The sequence below is a fragment of the Felis catus genome, chromosome F2, assembly GCF_018350175.1.
Source record: "Felis catus isolate Fca126 chromosome F2, F.catus_Fca126_mat1.0, whole genome shotgun sequence".
Taxonomy (NCBI): domain Eukaryota; kingdom Metazoa; phylum Chordata; class Mammalia; order Carnivora; family Felidae; genus Felis; species Felis catus.
The window spans coordinates 53,697,733-53,715,376 of NC_058385.1; the positions used below are offsets into that span (position 1 = coordinate 53,697,733).

Sequence of the window (17,644 nt, forward strand, 5' to 3'; positions counted from 1 at the left end):
TGAGAGAACCCAAAATCTTTGCAGAGAGCAGGCTGGCCAGCTTGTGACTCATTTCTGGTGGCTGCTGGCCATGTAAATTGGGAGCTAACAGCCTGAGTTGGGAGAACACCAGCCAAGTACTAGATCATCATAGTGTAGTGGGAGGAGGACAGGGATTTCAGCAAATCACGTAAGCTGGTTGTCATTTTCATCAAGTTCAGTTTTTAAAACTGGTGCATGGGGGCTTTCCGTAGAAGAAATAAGGTTATGTAGAGGTGGGCTACCTAAAATAAGCAAGAATATTAGCATATCCATACACTTTTTGGGATTTCTACATTTGCTTTCTTGTATGTTATATTTTTATCTGTATCTCTAGGGTTGAGTGAGACAAGCCCCACTTTAAACCATTAGGAATGAGAAGGATACATGGTTCTCCAAAAGGAATACTGGGTACTATTTCAAAATTTAAGGGGAACAGATTTCAGACTGGCAAAAATAGATGTCCTGCAAAAAGAGGAAAGTCAGAATATCAAATGCGACTGAAGACAAGGATTATGAGGAATAAAGAAGACCTCTGAATTTGTCAATAATCACGAATGTGATAAAAACAGCAGGCTGGTGTAGGAAAGCTTTGCAGCCGAGCAGATATCAATCTGAATCTTGGTTCTGCCTCTCAGCAGTTTTGTAATTTCTGAAGTTCTTTGAGCCTCAATGGTAAAGCCAAAATTATGATTCATACACAATAACTTGAATATGGAAGATTACAATCTACCCCCCAACCCTGGTATATTGGTAGTTATTATTATTATCAACAAACCAAAAACATAAAGAATGGAAAGGAAATAAAAATAATAAGTTTTTAGTTCTGATGTAAGAAGGGTAATCAAATGAAAGAAAATAGATGATAGCTAGATGGTGGCATCAAGTTAAACTTGTTTTTACCAACCTTCCTCTCCCCACATCAAGATAGGGCAGATCTGTGAGGCTTGGTAGAAATAGCCAACTGAAGAAAAGATTACAGAGGAAGGAGATAAATGAGGGAAATTAACAAGTCACTTAAATAATGTTAAGAGAAGGCTATTTCTCTTCCAAAATTAAAGATTAAGACAAGATGACAGCCACTTGTTACCTTCATAGACTGTCTTGGGTATTAATTCTTCTGTAAAGTTCTCCTTGATGCCTCTAGCTAGGCCCAGTAACTCCTCCCTCTAGCCCTTGATGCCCTTGACATATCCTTCACCATAGCCCTTACCACACTGTAAGGTGACGTTCAACTTATACATGTCTTTCTATCATGTTGTAAACTTTGACACTGGTCTCCATGCTGAGCACAGTTCTTAATTTCTATTCCCTACTCACTAAATGTTATTTGAATGAATGTATGAATAAACACAAGTAATTGCTTTCCTTTTCTCCTAAAAACAGTACTACTACTACTACTGACTTTAATCTCTTGGGTGATTTGATAGAGAAGATTAGTGTCTGGCCAATTGTTTATAGACTGGGACATATGAAAGACAACCCTGTCTTAATAAACTTGAAGGTTAAGGTTTCATCTGTAGAATGCACCCAGAAGAGCCATTGTCGTCCCTCTTCCTGAGCTGCAAGTTTACAAGTCTCTCTCCTTATTTAACTATGTAATCCTCCAGGCTAGAAGCCAAATATTATTCATCTTGGTATATAGTCCCCTAAATTTCACTCACATCCTCAACTCCATAGCAGAAACTTCATTCAGTCCCTGACACTTAGAGAAATTCTGTAAATGTTTGGTTAATCAATAAACTAGTAGAACCCAGGTAAGTGAGATTTAAACAATGCCTAGAGTGGTATTATTTAAATGTACAGTTAAATAGTTGTGCCTCTATTACAGAGCATTTGTTTATAAAATGATTTAAGCACATCATTCACACATCATAAAACTGCCCCCTTTTAATCCCTTTGTTATATTACATTGTGAAACAGTTAGCTGTGATACCCCCACTGAGAGTATTTAGTGTAGATAACCTAGTTCACTGGGAGAAGAGAACGGATTTCAACTGTTACTTATTTCTTATATTTGTAGCTGAGTTGACCATGCCAGAGAAAAGCTATAATCATTGACTTTCTTAATTTTTGCATATGGAACGTGGCAAACTGTCTGTGGTGAAGGGGAATAAGTAAATAAAGGAGGTTGGGGTCCATCTTTGTGATGAAATGTAGTTTAGTATTAAGAAGGAAATCCTTCATTCCCAAAGATTGACAAGGGTGATACTTAGAAGAGAATCCCATATGGTTAAATTCAGGGCTTTGCAAGAATTCTACCCAACAACTTCCTCTGTAGCATTTTCATTTGATTATGATTTGGATCATTTTCCTTTACTTTAAGCCTTTCCCTTGAAACTACTTATTCCAAGATTCTTAAATCAGTGGCAAAAAGAATTGTTGGCCAAAGTTACTGCCTCCCTTATACAAATGGTCGTTTCAAATTATGTGACTTTCATTTAAAACTGGCTCTATGCAGCCATGATGTTTTCAGTTTGCAATTGTGCAAGACCTGTTTTGTGATTTTTGCCACTGGACCTGGTCTGTTCTTTCTCCTTTCTTGCAACTCTTGTCTTTTCTCTTTGCTAAGGTGATTTGAGAAACATGGAGAGGCTTATAGGTAATTGCACGTTGGTCTTTTTAATTTCAGTTTAACGTTGACTCTTTCAAAGATAGATTGGCATGGATTACTGCTTATTGTATAGAATTTCAGTAGTCATTGGACAAACATTATACAGCACTGTCTATGAGCCAGATATCAAAGATACCTATGTGTTCATATACTCTAGGAGTCATGTCTTATAGAGAAGACATTTAAGCCTGTTAACATTTCCTGATCAGAGTGATGAGTGCCATAATAGTAAGCACAGGGGCCTTCTGAAACACTGAGGGACATCTAATTTCACAGTGAAGGGAGTGGCATACTTTCTGGGTGGGTGACACAATCCTTAGAATAAGAATGAGAGTGTAGTGCTTGGGTGACTCAGCCTGGTTAAGCATCCAACTTCAGCCCAGGTCATGATCTCAGTTTGTGAGTTTAAGCCCTGTGTCAGGCTCTGTGCTGACAGCTCAGAGTCTGGAGCCTGCTTCATATTCTCTCTCTCTCTCTCTCTCTCTCTCTCTCTCTCTCTCTCTCTCTGCCCCTTCCCCACTCATGCTCTGTCTCTCTCTCTCTCAAAAATAAATAACCATTAATAAATTTTTTTTAAATGAATAAGAGTGAGAGTTATCCAGGGAAGAGGAGGGAGAAGTAAGACAGACAAGATGGACAAGGCCTTCTGAAGAAGCAGAAGTTTGGGAAACTGCAAGAAATTCTGTGTAGCCCATAACGAGAGTGAAAAGGAGCAAGTCATGAAATGAAGCTGGTGGAGAAAAAAAAGATGTTAAATTATAAGCATTTACCATTTTTCATCTCCAATCTTCTATGCAATGTGGATACAAAAGATAATAGTTCTTATTTCCTAGGTGAGTGAGAGAGATGGTTATGGCAAGTGAAAGAAGTTAAGGATTGCTTCATATACTAAAAAAGATGGATAGACCCATAGGGAGAACAGAGGATTTGGGATATAGGGCCTAGAGTCTCAAATAGTCTGGATGGAGAAAAGCATGTGGACAAGTTGAGGAGATGATGGAGGAGATAGAGGGAAAGGGAGAAACCAAGAGAGAAAGACATATACACGTACAAATACACATATAACACAGGGACACTGAGAGGCACACAACAGAGTGAGGTAGAGACACTTAAACAAAAGAACATATGTCCATCGGTGAGTGGATAAGGATGTGACACACACACACACACACACACACACACACACACACACACACAGGAATATTATTTAGTCATGAGAAACACTGCCATTTGCAACAGCATGGATGGACCTTGAGGGCATTATGCTAAGTGAGACAAGTCAGAGTAAGACAAATACTGTATGATCTCACTCATATGTGAAATCTAAAAAAGCTGGACTCCTAGAAAGATGAGAATGGCAGTTACCAAGATCTGGGGGATGGAATAAGTAAGATGCCATCTAAGAGTACAAATCTGCAACTTGTAGATAAGTAAGTCCTGAAGATCTAATGCACAGTGCAGTGATTATAGTCAACAGTACTGTATCACAAATGTCAAAGTTGCTAAGAGACTAGGCCATAAATGTTCTCACCACAAAAAAGAAATAATGACATAATAGAGGTGTTACCTAATGCTAGGGTGGTAATCTTATTGCAATATATTAATGTATGAAATCAACACGTTAAGCTTACACAATGTTATATGAAAATTGTCTCAATTAGAAAAGAAAAGAAAAGAAAAGAAAAGAAAAGAAAAGAAAAGAAAAGAAAAGAAAAGAAAAGAAAAGAATGCACACCAAGAAATATGAGATAGAGGTAGTGAGACAACAGAGAAATAGATATAGAGACACATTTAAAAAGACAGATATTAAATAGAGCTATAGAGAGCAAAAGGTGAAGCAGCTACCACAGAAGCTAGAACTTTGGGGCAAGAGGGCTACTTATAGAGGTTTTTAAGGAAGGTTTTTAAGGAAGAGAACCTTTACTGTGTCATGTAATGCTCTTTGTTTCTCCACAGAAAGTTTAGTAAAACTGCCCTACTTATAAACATTTTTAGAATTTGTGTTTTCACTTTAGGATGTATAAACATGGCCAGATTGGCCCCATAGGTGCCCAGTGATGTACCACAGTGGTGAAACAGCGATGGGAACAGGGCAGGCATGTGTGCTGCATTACAGGGTTGGAGTTCCTCACTGTGATTCATGTGGCCAGAATGTGACTTTTCTCTGTTCTGAACCCAGTGATCATGCAGAGAGAGCTCTGAGGAGTCAGGCTGCACCTCAGAAAGACAGTTGGACATCATCTTGACTGGGAAGTCTCCCTAGATGTCAGAGATCTGATTAGATGCCCTCTTCTGTGTTCCTACAGCACCCTGCTTCACCCCATTCATCACAGGCAGAATATAGGTGAACTCTAGTGACATAGTCACATGGGGCCGTGTATCCTCATTCTCCACATGTACTTTTCAATAGACACCATGAAATTTGATATCAGTAGAAACACTGGATTCTGACTTTTTATAGTGAATGGGTACAGTATATGCTGGAAAACAGCCCGTTTATTCATGGACATGTTTTTACACATGAATCCTGGAGAATAGCTCAAATGGAGAGAAAGTCTCAATTATTCACCTCAACCAGCCAAGCTGGGACAAATTCTCTGTTATCTTTTTGCTCTTCTAACTTACCAAAGTCAAGTCTTAAAGGTTCAATGCTAATGAATATTATTATTCCCACATTTCCTAGCAGAAACAGCTAGGCTATGTTAAGAGAGACTGCTCAAGGTGAGATTAATAGTAGATGGCAAATAGATGTCCAGATCATAGATTCTCTGTTTATGTCACTGTTATTTCCACTCTACAGTATTACTTCTTACTTCAAGGGAGTTCAATGATTTGGAAGAAGGATATAGATGCCTCAACTAGTTCACATACTTATGCCATCTCTGAATTATCAGGAGGTCAGATGGAAATTATAGGTGGTTGGATCCAACTTCACACATTCTTTTCTTGATAAACTACAGATTCTCACTCCTACTAATGGTCAAATACCTTGACATTCTTGTTTACTTCCTTATATTAGGCACACCTAACTGTGAATAGTGAATTACAGTGGACAGGCCAGGTAGAAAGGGTCGAGGACTTGGAAATGGTTTCTCCCACTGTGATAGGAATTTTCTGTGATAGAAAGAGATCCATCTACAGGCAGAAGGATGACTCCAGTTCAGCAAGTGGAACATGGATGTCAGTGAGTGAATTACTCTATAGAAGATAGTAGCTGGGGCGGCAGTCTGCCATCGTGGGAATGAGACAGGAGGAGTCTAATGCTAATTCTTTCAACTAGAGGAATAAGGACTGTGAAGCAACCATAGCTGAAAACAGGCCCCACACCTTGGTACAAGGGCAAGATATCCTGTTCAAAGAGGACAGTAGAAGACTAAAACAATGCAAGGTTTCAGTCCCTAAGATTTCTGAGTGCATTAGTAGCCTAGGACCTAACATGTGAGAAGAATGTAAGGGCTTGTCTAGCAGGAAGAATAATGATATCAAGTCAAAAAATGGTGAATGGAGATGCATAAAGCCCATTTACCTAAAGTCTAGATTTGTCCTAGAAAATGTGGTTGGCTAAGTGCACATATTGGGGTCAAGATATAACAAAAGAGGAGGAGTGCAGAGTCTAGGAAACAGTAAAGTCTTAATACCTGTTTATTGAATAGATAGCAGTACTATTTTGGAGCATCTGACTCAGCTGCTGATGCAGAGGTGTGTAACAAGATGGAAAAGTCACTCTAAAAGATGCTTGGTTCAAAACAATATGCTTGCAGGACAAAAACAATAATGTAAAATGTCTGTTGAAATTTGAAGTATCAGGGTAGTGCTAAGAATATATCATTTGATTAGGACTATGCATAAAGAATAAGTAAACACTTGAATCATTTTCATTTGCAAAACAAAAACAAAACAATGTCTGTTTTTATTGCCTTGCTGTCAAATAGAATACTGTGGAGGAAGAAAAACTCACCACATGATATACCATTAAAATAATAAAAAAACATTTTTAGGCACAAGTTTCATTTATTTGGACTGAATGAATTCAGAATTTCCAGTTGGATGCTCTTCTAAGAAAGAGCCCTTTAATACATCCTTTCAAGGAGCCCCCATCTTCAAAAACAGATTCCATTTATTATCTATTTAATCAGATGGCAGCATAGGTGTTTACCTACATTTGATCTGGTAGACATTATTTGCTTAATACCTAAATCACTGTGTAGAAACCATGGTAACTACAAGCTGAATGTCAGTATACATGTTGGCAATGATCCTTAAAATATTTTAAAAGCATCACAGCCATGAATTAGGTCTAAAGGAACTGATAATTATTTTCTGGAGTGTAGGCTAAATATTAGTCTTGCTGGGTCATCCCTATTACCCACTGTAAGGTGAAGGCTATCGTCAAGTTTAACCACAGCTTTTGGACACAGTAGTGGATGTAGAGGAGAACTTTCTTTTACCTGTTTTATTATATAAAATCAAGTGAACAGACCCCTGTCTGGCCTTATACTGTGGCTACTTCTATTCTTCATTATCTCAGTGTTGAAAGGTGGGAGATTGGACAACAGAAGGAGGTGAATTATATAGACTTTACAGGACATATTGTGGTCACATCCTATCTCTTGGCTCAGATTTAAAGGCATCACAGTTTTGAAGATCCAGTGGCTTAAAACCAGCAACCAACTGAACTGAATACTACCTAAACACTGCATTATATTTACCACATCATGCAGCATTATAAATAATTCAGCACAAGTGGCACTTCTAGTGCAAATGAACTTAGGCCATTTTGTAGCATTAACTCTGATGATTTTGTTCACATTTATTTTCTAATCCAATCTGGGCTCATCTATAATGGATTTCTTAGGTCACCCATTTAGAATAGCCAGGTTTATTCTGCACTCACACAGAAACAATGGCTAGCTCAAGTTGATAGTTGTAAAGAGAGATCTAATTTCCCAGTATGGATAGATTTTTTTTTTTTTTAGGTGCAATACAGAGGATCTCTGCTTTTCAAAGTAGCCAGTGCCACTGTGGCTGGAATCTGGTTGGTCTAGATTAGAAAGATATTTGTGTCCTGGACTGCTGAGTACAAGTCCTGTCTATGTGACAATTCTACTTCTTTGAGAAGGCAAGCAAGACTGACCAGTCTCTCAGGGTGCAGACACGATAAATTAACATAATATTGTCAAGCATTTTTGCTCAAGATAGACTATTATAGTAAAATGATATATTTTCCTTTATGATGTTTGATGAGCAGCTATAACCATAGATTTTCTAGGGAAAACTGTCCTCTGAGAAGGTAGTTTCAGGCAACCGTGCTGTGTAACATGCAACCCTGTGGCATATGATTGGTTGCCCCCAGGTGATAAGACTCAATAGGCAACTGAACCAAGGTTAGCCAATCCATACCATGAACAGCAGCCCACGATGTGATGTTATCCAAAAGTTCTGTTCCTAAAAGGATGAAAGGTTATTAGTTGTGCCCATTAGATTACTTCTCTTAGGACTTTGCACTGCCAAATATAAAAAGAATAAACCAGAGGGTATCAGGAAGAGAAACAGAGAACAAGAAGAATACAGAGAATAGCTGAGTCAGTTGAAAGGTATATATTTAGACTGAAAACCCCTGGGCTTTTGCTGCTACAGCTGCCTTAGATTCTGCATGACTCTCATTCTAACCCCTATGATCTCTATCCCAGTTTCTGCCCTTCCTGATATCTGGCTTTTCAGTCTCCTTTGTCTTCTAGGAAGATACTCTAAAGATAAAAAAAGGGACTTGCTTACTTATTTCCATATAATAAAATCCCTATTACATAACATCAATTTAAGTTAGTATCTGTCCTTATGGCAATCACAATGATAAAAGTAAAGTAAATAGAGGCTGTGAACAGAGAAGTTCTGAAAAATGTTTTAAATTGGAGTCACTTTCTGCTGTCCTGTCTAATAAGGAGAACAAATGGTGTGCCTAGATTTTAAGCCACAGTAGCAAGTATCTCAGTGTTAATAGAGTCAGGACTCTCATTCTGTAGTTCTGAAATTTTGAATTTTGTCTGCCACCCGCCCCTCCTCCTCCCCCCCCCCCCCCCCGCCCCTGCAGAGTACAAACCTCAGTTTGGTTTCAGTCTTTTAAATAGGGGAGTGTGTGCTGGTTGTTTCCCTGTTTGCTCTCAGATTATTCTCCTGCCTTTTTCTTTTTCTGTGTTATACAGCAAGAAACTACATTTCCCAGACTTCTTTGCCAACTAGCTTCAGGTAGGTTGGAGAGCAGAAGGAAGGCGGAAGCTAGAGTAGCTGTCCCTTTCTTGGTCAGCTGCAGATGGAACTCCAGCAACACCCTCATATGCTCTAGCTGCCACCAAACAGGTCTGCCCTCTGTGGTACAGACTCCTGGCAGGTCTGGTAAGCCTTCTGTTCTTCCAGCTTTCATTGGGTGACACTGGATTCTGGGCTCTAGGAAGACCACGCCTCCCCTTCTCTCCCACCCTAGGGGCCACAAGGCTTCTTGCTGTTGCTCAACTCTCTCTTTTATTTATTCCTTACTTGATATTCCTTTACATCTGTTTTGATTCCTTTACATCTATTCTCTTACTACTATAACCAGTTTCCCGACCTGGATCAGTTGTTTAACGGAGCATTCATCCATATCTGTAAAGTGGAGAAAATAAGACCCAATGCAAAATGTTGTTGAAGGAATCCTATACTGTCCCATAGTGCTCTCAAGTGGCTATATGGGACTGACTAAACACTGAAAGATCCAGGCTTCTGAGGTAGAGTCTGTTTTGTTAATACACAGCAGTTAATTCTTCAGCGCTATGGACCAGCCCCAGGCTAATGAGTACCTACAGTTTAAAAACAGTGGATGTGATTAAATTAAGCCAGTTTGCAGAAAGGAAGCATGAGTTGGTCCTCAAGGAGAGGTATATGTAGGTGACTGGATACTTCCTATCACAATGACTCTGGATATATGGCCTAGCACATTACCATATTAAAGTTTACAAGAATGTCAAAGGAAAAAAGAAACAATTAACTTTTTCTACATGGCAGAAAACTTGGCTACCCCAGCAGTTTTACACTGTACAACTTTAGCTCCTGGAGGGAAATTATGTCATCTTCTTATTGATCTACAAGTCTAAACACCCCAGACAAAAGACTGTGTTGACCACTTGCTGATCAATAAGCCATGGCTGGGGCTAGTAGGTATGACTCATGCTGTATTGAGGAGGCAGCTCCTAAGGAAACATTTGGAAAGAGTGGGAAGGCCAGCCAGTTCCTAGAGAAGGGAAAGGGATACTGGAACAGGAAATTTCATAAGTGTTCATTAAAAAGTATGGATGAGGTAAACAATAGAGTCTGCAAGTATAAAGATAATGACCTAGCCTAGTAGAGTACACAAATTGGGGGAAAAAAAGAAGATGGTATTGCAGAAGAAATAGAATTTTCAGTGAATGGCAGATACAGAAGAGGAAGAGTCAAAGACAACCAGAAGGTTTAAAATCTGAGTGATGGGAGCTCCTGGGTGGCTCAGTGGGTTAAGTGTATGACTTTGGCTCAGGTCATGATCTTACGGCTCTTGGGTTTGAGCCCCATGTGGGGCTCAGTGGTGACAGTTCAGAGCCTGGAGTCTGCTTCAGATTGTGTCTCCCTCTCTCTCTCTCTGCCCCTCCCCCACTTGTGCATGTGTGCGTGCGTGCTCTCTCTGTGTCTCTCAAAAATGAATAAACATTAAGAAAAAGAAGAATCCCTTTCTTTGGAAAAAAAGTTAGAATCTGAGTGATGAAAGGAATATTTTGCTTAAACACTTATGTAGTACTTATGACATGCCTAGAACTATTTTTAAGTACTTTATAGAAATTAACTGATTTAATTCTTTTTTTTTTCTGATTTAATTCTTAATAACAACCTACTGTGGTAAGGAAAAAAAGGCGCAAGGAGGTTAAGCAACTTGTCCAAGACCACAGTTAGGTGGCAGAGTAGGACTTCAGACCTAGCAGGCCTGTTATAGAGTAACAAAACAGCAGTGGCAGTCAGACTTATATGCCAAACCATCCAGGGGCTGAGACACAGCTTCTGATGATTGCTGCCATAGAAGATAGAACAAGCATCTTTTCATGACTCATTTACCTTGAATGGGTTACAGGTCCATTCCTGAATGGGTCATTGTAATCAGTGTGATAGGCTATATACATGATTAGCTAATATATATCAGGACTGGGACAATCCTACATAAGCAACAAGGACTGACAAGGGATGAGAAGGAATCCCCACAAAATAAAAATTTGGTTGCTATTGATAGACGATGAGGAAATAGAGGTTGGTGACAAAAATAACAAATGTAATACCACAAAAAAGGAAACAAAGTAGAGGATTTTACTCTTAGAAGGGACAATAGAAGCTACTGAATCAGGAGAAGAGGAAATAAGACAGTATAGGATGGATAAGAAAAAAAATGAAAGCATGATTTGGGGTCTTGCTGAATTTGCTGGGGAGATTTCACCAGGGGCCAAGTGTTCTCCACTGCGATTGTTGGACCAAGACAGAAAAACCCTGATCTATCACTGTTCTGTGGCCCTGTTTTTTACCTCTATGTTGTTGACTTGGAGGACATACAAGTTGACCCTGAAGGTGAACCCTGTATCTCTTATGTTGAAACGTCTTTTCCTTCTGGCTGTCTTTTTATCAGTGCTGTGTTTGAGTGGATTTATTTTTACCTCCATGCTTCCTTTCATCCTCACTTTGAGCAGAAAATCAAGAAGTAGGGTTTTCATAGATAATTTAATCCCATATCTTTATTTCAACTTAAAAAGAGCAACTCTTCTACCAGAGTGACTTTATCAAGGTTAAAGATAATGTGAGAAAAGACCTCTATTTAACTGTTTGCTAATTTTTACCCCTCATCTCTATTCTTTGAGGTGTGGTCAATCTTAGTTCAGCCTCAACATAGTTATTCCTTTGGGTGGAAAGTGTTGAAGCCAAGATCTGAACCTTGAGAGGAGAGGAAATATATAATATGTAAACATTAACGGGCTGTGGCTCCTGTGTCTCTCAAAAATATGTGGTTGTACAAAAGGGCCCTTTCATTCAACAGAACAAGTAAATAAGGAAGAAAAGTTACTTGTGGATTTTAATTAGAATGGCCATTGAATACTAAGTAATTTTTGCTGAGTCACTCTTTTTAGAGAAATAAGAACTTCAAAGATCATGGAAGTATCTCCCTGCTACACTGATACACAGATTTCTAGATTACTGTTAAGTGGTAGCTGACTTACTGGTTGGGCAGTGCTTAAACTGGAGAGGAACCACTTACTGAATTGTCTCATTTCCACAATAATCTGATTATGATAAAGAAAATATCAATTTATAGTCTGGTAAATCTCATAGGTACAGTTTAATAGTTTCATTCATTTCCCCTTTATATACATAATTTATAAAAGTAACATTCCTAGATGTCATTCATCTTTGGAATGAACAGTGTAGAGTATACTCCTCCTTTGCTTCCTCCTCACTACCCCCCAGATTTCAGCATATGTACATTCCCCTCTTTAAATTGAAAGAAATTACATGTTGAGTACCTCCTCCCATAATACTAAGAAGCAGAGCAACACTGTCATCTGCTTCATTTTATGGACACTAGTGATTTTCCTGTAGAGGGATAACTGTTGATTAAATATTTTCCATGCTCCTTCCACATTTCCTGGTTCTGCAGCTCTTGTTTCCCTGACTTAAAGCAAAAATATTGCTTGGTTAAGACACCATGCTCTATTTCAAATCAGTTTGCCACCAACATTTAGTTATTGGGATATCATTTAAAATACAGTCTACTCATATTTAAATATTATGACCCAAAACAAATCAGGACACCTTCTTAGTCAGTTCATTAATTTAATAAATGGATTTTTAAAGAGCTCTTTATAATTGTACTGCTTTTAGAAATATAATCTCTAAGCTTATATATAGCTATTGTTTAATAAATTTATCAAAGCATGTACAAATGCATAAAAGCATATTTATATATCTACAACGTTTATTTACATTTACCAGCTGGAGGAATTATAACGTCTGCCAATCGCCGTATTGGCAGCAGTCATTGGTGGATCTTATTAGAGCAACTGTACCATTTTCAAAACATACCATAGCAAAACAAACAACAATAGCATCAACTCTTACCATTGGTACCACTACAACACACATTACTGACTTTATGAGGTAAGCCTGATGGCTACATTTACTCTCATCTTAAAGGAGGAACCTGAAGCTGAGCGTATTTCAGTGACTTATTCAAGGTCAGAGGACATACCCAAGGCAGAAGCAGGGAATGAAATAAGGTTTTCTGACTTGCAAGAATACATACTTTGGTATCTGGTATTTTGTCATATTGATATCTAATCTATCAAGAAAATTTGCATTGGTATTAAAAAATCCACCATGAGCCTTGTTGGATCCTGATACTAACAAATTATAGAAGAAAAAAAAGAAAGAAAATTTGCCTCTCATCAAAGTAAAATCAATAAACACATTTATACTAATATCTCACGTTAAAATATTTCACATCAATAGTGAGAATCCAAACTTCTTGGTCATTATGGCTGGCTTTCCTTATCCTCCAAAACTTTATGATTTTACTTGGTGTTAAAGCACTGGGGAAGCATGTTTGGATATCAGTCAATAGTCTACCATAATTGAACTGCTATTACAACATTAATCCAGTTTACATTACCACTTCAGGTCTGGAACACTGCTGTTTATGTGTTATCCTTGGGTACAAAGCATCATCTTTTATGACCTAGGAATCTCAGTGTCTACAATCCTGGCTCCTTAGACACATGATGCAACCATTCCCTTCTAAAGTGTTGCCACCTTCTGAGGTTGCTGTCACAGAGCATATGTGGATACTGCTCAGACAGCTCACAGATCTCCTTCCCTTTTCAGGCTCTTCAGCTTATTAAATTGTACCACCTCTCCCTTGTTCCTAGACTTCCTGAACCTCAAAGTATCATTTCCTCTCTGCTTCTCGACCTTGCCAAAATCTCTGGAGGCCGGGGTACAAAAGACTGATATTTTGCTTGAGGAGGGGCTCTAGGGAGGACACACACATGTTATCCTGCCAAACACATTACTATAAAAAGGTAATCATCTTTGCTCTTTTTAGTTATTTTAAAAAATCTACTAAGCCCCAAAGCTTTCATCTTCTATTCTGGGCTGAAATACAGAGAAATTTTGGCTGGTGACATTTGTATTGGCCTTGGGAAAGGGTAGAAGGAAAAGATCTATCCACCAGTTCTTGGTAGTAAGTGGAAATTCCTTGTGACTCTGGGCAGACTCTTATTTGGAGCAATAATATAGTATTTTTATTTTTCTCATTTTAATAAGGTTAAGTATAAGATTTTCAAAAGCAGAAAGCAGAGGAAAATACACCCATTTGTATGCTTTTTGTTGTCAGCTTATCATATGTATCCGCAAAGCAGAAAGAAGTGCCATTTCTCTCCAAAATGAAAGAATGGAACATTCTCCAGAAGAAGTAAGCAGACTCATCTCCTTTTCTCATATCTATTTTTCTTGCACTCAGAAAAAATACTGACAGTGAAAGTATAACTAAGATGTTAACTCTGGATTTGGATAAATTATTTGATCTGTTATCAAAAGTCCTTTCTTTGCTCCATGACAAAATATATTTATACCTTAGTTTCGTCCCAGTTGAAGTTCCTCTCTGAACAAACGGCCAACAACTATTGTCATTCTGGTGCTGTGTTCAACATTTACTGGAGTCAGAAGCACTGTCTACTTCTGGAATGGTTTACCCTGCAAGGTCTTCATGCAGTTTAATCCAGTATCAAGCATTCTGTAGCACAATATATGGGAGCTTTAGATCATTAACATAATTTTTATTCTGAGTCTTCCACATGCTGCAGTGCCATGTGGTTGTGGCTGAATCTTAATGCACCCTATGATATCACTTCCCCATTTTAAAAACAAATAAAGATCATAATGATTTATTTTGATACTTTAAGCTTAATTCCCTTCACTTACTTTCTTAACACCCCACAAGACTTTTAATAAAACTGGTTCATCTTCTGAAAACAGATTAAGAATCCTTGAAAAAAAAAAGAATCCTTGAAAATAGTTCTATCTAACAAAGAGTAAAGTACAACTTTCCTATACTTTTGTGGAAGGTGTAGATACAGAAATATATGAAAGATGGATAAATTCAGTGGTTTGTGAGATGTCACCACAAAACTCATTCTGTGTTCACTCTGGCATTAAGATCCAGAAAAAGAGGAGAAAATACTACTTGAGAAGAAAATGCATTTTAGATTAAAGGAAAAAGAGGGGAAAATGAAATGTAATAAAATAATCATACTGTAATGAACTTACAAACATTTAAGCCCTATTTAAACTTTAGAATCCTCACAAGATCTGGATCAAAGTCTCAGAGAATGACAAATGGTGTTCATTAATTATTAAGAAGAACACTGGAAAAATTAAGAGAATATTGTACCTATGCTTAATGATATGATGTTTTTAAAGGGATTGTGCAGTCAGAATTCTAAGATAAAACATTTCCTCAGTCTTGTCAGAGATATCTTTTGAGCCAGGAAAGAACCCTCGGACTTGATAGGGTTCCATAGATGTTGTGTTTGAATATGGTTACAAACTATATGACTGAATCATTAACAGAAACAGATGATGGCCAGTTCTTATTCTTGGAAGTATTTTCTTCTATATTTGGCTAAGAGTTATCCAATTGGTATTAAAAAAATTTTTTTTAATGTTTGTTATTTATTTTTGAGGGAGAGAGAGAGAGTGCACAAGCAGGGAAGGAGCAGAGAAAGAGGGAGACACAGAATCCGAAACAGGCTCCAGGCACTAAGCTGTCAGCACAGAACCTGACACAGAGCTTGAACCCAGGAACCATGAGATCATGACCTGAGCCGAAGTCGGACGCTTAACTGACAGAGCCACCCAGGTCCCCTATCTAATTATTTTTAAAAGGCACCTCTGACTCGGCTTAGGGCAAAGCCAAAGGTTAAACACTAGCTCAGGGTCACACAATATCTTGGTTTTCTGACTGTCATGCAAACAGGGTTCCCACTCTGCTACTTTGACCCCTGAGCTTTACCACCTTGTTGGCAGGCTGAGAAGATCTACCTGGGCCCAAAGCAATCATCCTGTTCCTGTTTGTGGTTGGATGGAAGATGCTCACTTGGCTAATGATCCTTGTGACCCAAAGAAAAGTAGGTGAAGACTGAGGTTAATGCAATATTGAAGTGTTAAGAGGCTTTTTCACAACTCAGGAAACTCTCTTAGCTGAGCTATTTCTCCTGAAATGTTGAGTCCTGTTTTCCGTGGCATGGTGCAGCTGATGTTGTCACTCTGTGGTCAGAAGCAGGAAAGCTGGTGGGGTGGAGAGAGATTAGTGGTCTGAAAATATGTAATTGGTATTGCATGGCAGCAGGGAGTTGACAGCCCTCAGGGACCACAAACAGGAGAGGACCAACAGCTCAAGTGAATTAAAACAAACTGTGATTTTGAAAAAAAGTAAGGGAGAAACGTCACTGAGTATTTAAGAATTTGATAAATTATGAATTCTGTATTGCCCTCCTTAGAAGGTAAAGTGTTAAATGAGATTATATGTAAGGATGTTAGTATGGTGCCAGGATCATAGCTATTAATCAATTAAAAACCTGGTAGTTTTTATTATTATTGTGTATGGGGGAGCAGGTCGGTATATCTTAATCTTAGAAGCAGTATTATTTCATTGGAATTTCCCCCCATTTGCACTAGAGAATTTTGATCCTCGATTCATATCCTGTACCTGACATTGTGGGTGGAAAAACTCCACTCATGAATTTGGAGAGGGCAGGCACACTGCTACGGCAGTTGCCATCCAACTGACTGTGGTTAGTTTGTATAATTGAAGCCAAGCAAAGCTAAGGCAATGCTGGTACATGGATCCTTCTGTTAGACTAAATAAAGAACAATGAGACCATTTTTATGGGGGGAGGAGAAAAAAAGTGTTTTTAACAGTAGGGAATGGCTTGAGTCTAGGAACCTTAGGCTGTGTCTAAATGTTACCAAATATTGAGGAAAAACTGCAAAAATCTACATAGTCACCCAGATGTTTCCAGAAATCCAGTCTTTGATTTCATTGTAGATGAAATCAGGGGAAGATTAGATTTTTTTTTTTCCTGGCATTGTGAGACACAGCCTCAGCATCTTTCTGGTTGGCTTGTAGGTCTCTCTATTTAGAACTATGTCATGGATTCATCCTGGACCAGCACAGCTGCTTTCGGGATGTCAGTCGACTGTTAGGGCCACTCTTCAATCTATAAAGGATTGTTTATTTTGTGCAAAGTTTGCACAGGGATGTAGCCCAGCTGGAGGTCTGGTTCATTGAAATGAGCCAGGCAAGTTTGGTATGTTGGTGGCTTCAAGTCACAGAATTAAAATTTTCAAAGCAATTACATTTACCTTTCCTTCCTGTACTCGACTCTATCTCAAGGAGATCAACCAATGAAGATCCTTCTGAAGTCCAAAAAAGTTAAGTCAGTTCAAATCTGTAAAAGTGTCATCTTGAGCATCTGGGATTTTAGCAAGAACAGTTCTTTGCTCAGGACAAGATGATCGAGAATGATCAGTATAGGTGTAGGCTTAATACAACACTCTCCACAAAGCAAATCTTTTAAATGTTGGCTGTTGAGTGAGTGAATTGAAATATTTTAAATAGAGGTGGTTTTGACATGAAGACCAAGATTTAATTAAACGCAACTTTTCAACTTCATTTTTCTTACGTAGAGGAAACTACATGGTTCCTCAACCATAAAATAAAAATTATAATCTATAAGAATTTTGTGAAGATCAAATCAGATATTTATAAAGAGCTATACCTGACTCGTAGTGAGTGCTCAATAAGTATTGGTTCTCTCTCAAGTTGTTCTTTTAACCCTCTCCTTAAGCATGACTTTAATTCCAGGCATAAATGCTTAGCATGCAAAGGAATAAAAGGAAAATTCTGAGATACATCCT

At 38.3% G+C, this 17,644-nt stretch overlaps 1 protein-coding gene across 23 annotated transcripts in view; it reads left to right on the forward strand.

The window, feature by feature from the left end:
• EMC2 (ER membrane protein complex subunit 2) overlaps nucleotides 1-17,644 on the forward strand; it is a 565,050-nt gene that overhangs the window by 226,545 nt on the left and 320,861 nt on the right. For 16 of the 23 annotated variants that reach the window (XR_006592744.1, XR_006592760.1, XR_006592747.1 and 13 more), the window contains exons 15-16: nucleotides 13,594-13,746; nucleotides 14,061-14,138. The exons of 1 other annotated variant lie outside the window; for it this stretch is intronic. The gene's annotated coding sequence lies outside the window, so the exon portion shown is untranslated. Of the gene's footprint in view, nucleotides 1-13,593; nucleotides 13,747-14,060; nucleotides 14,139-15,751; nucleotides 15,853-17,644 lie in introns of all 23 variants that reach the window. 6 more of the 23 variants (XR_006592742.1, XR_006592755.1, XR_006592749.1 and 3 more) reach the window with 3 other exon arrangements.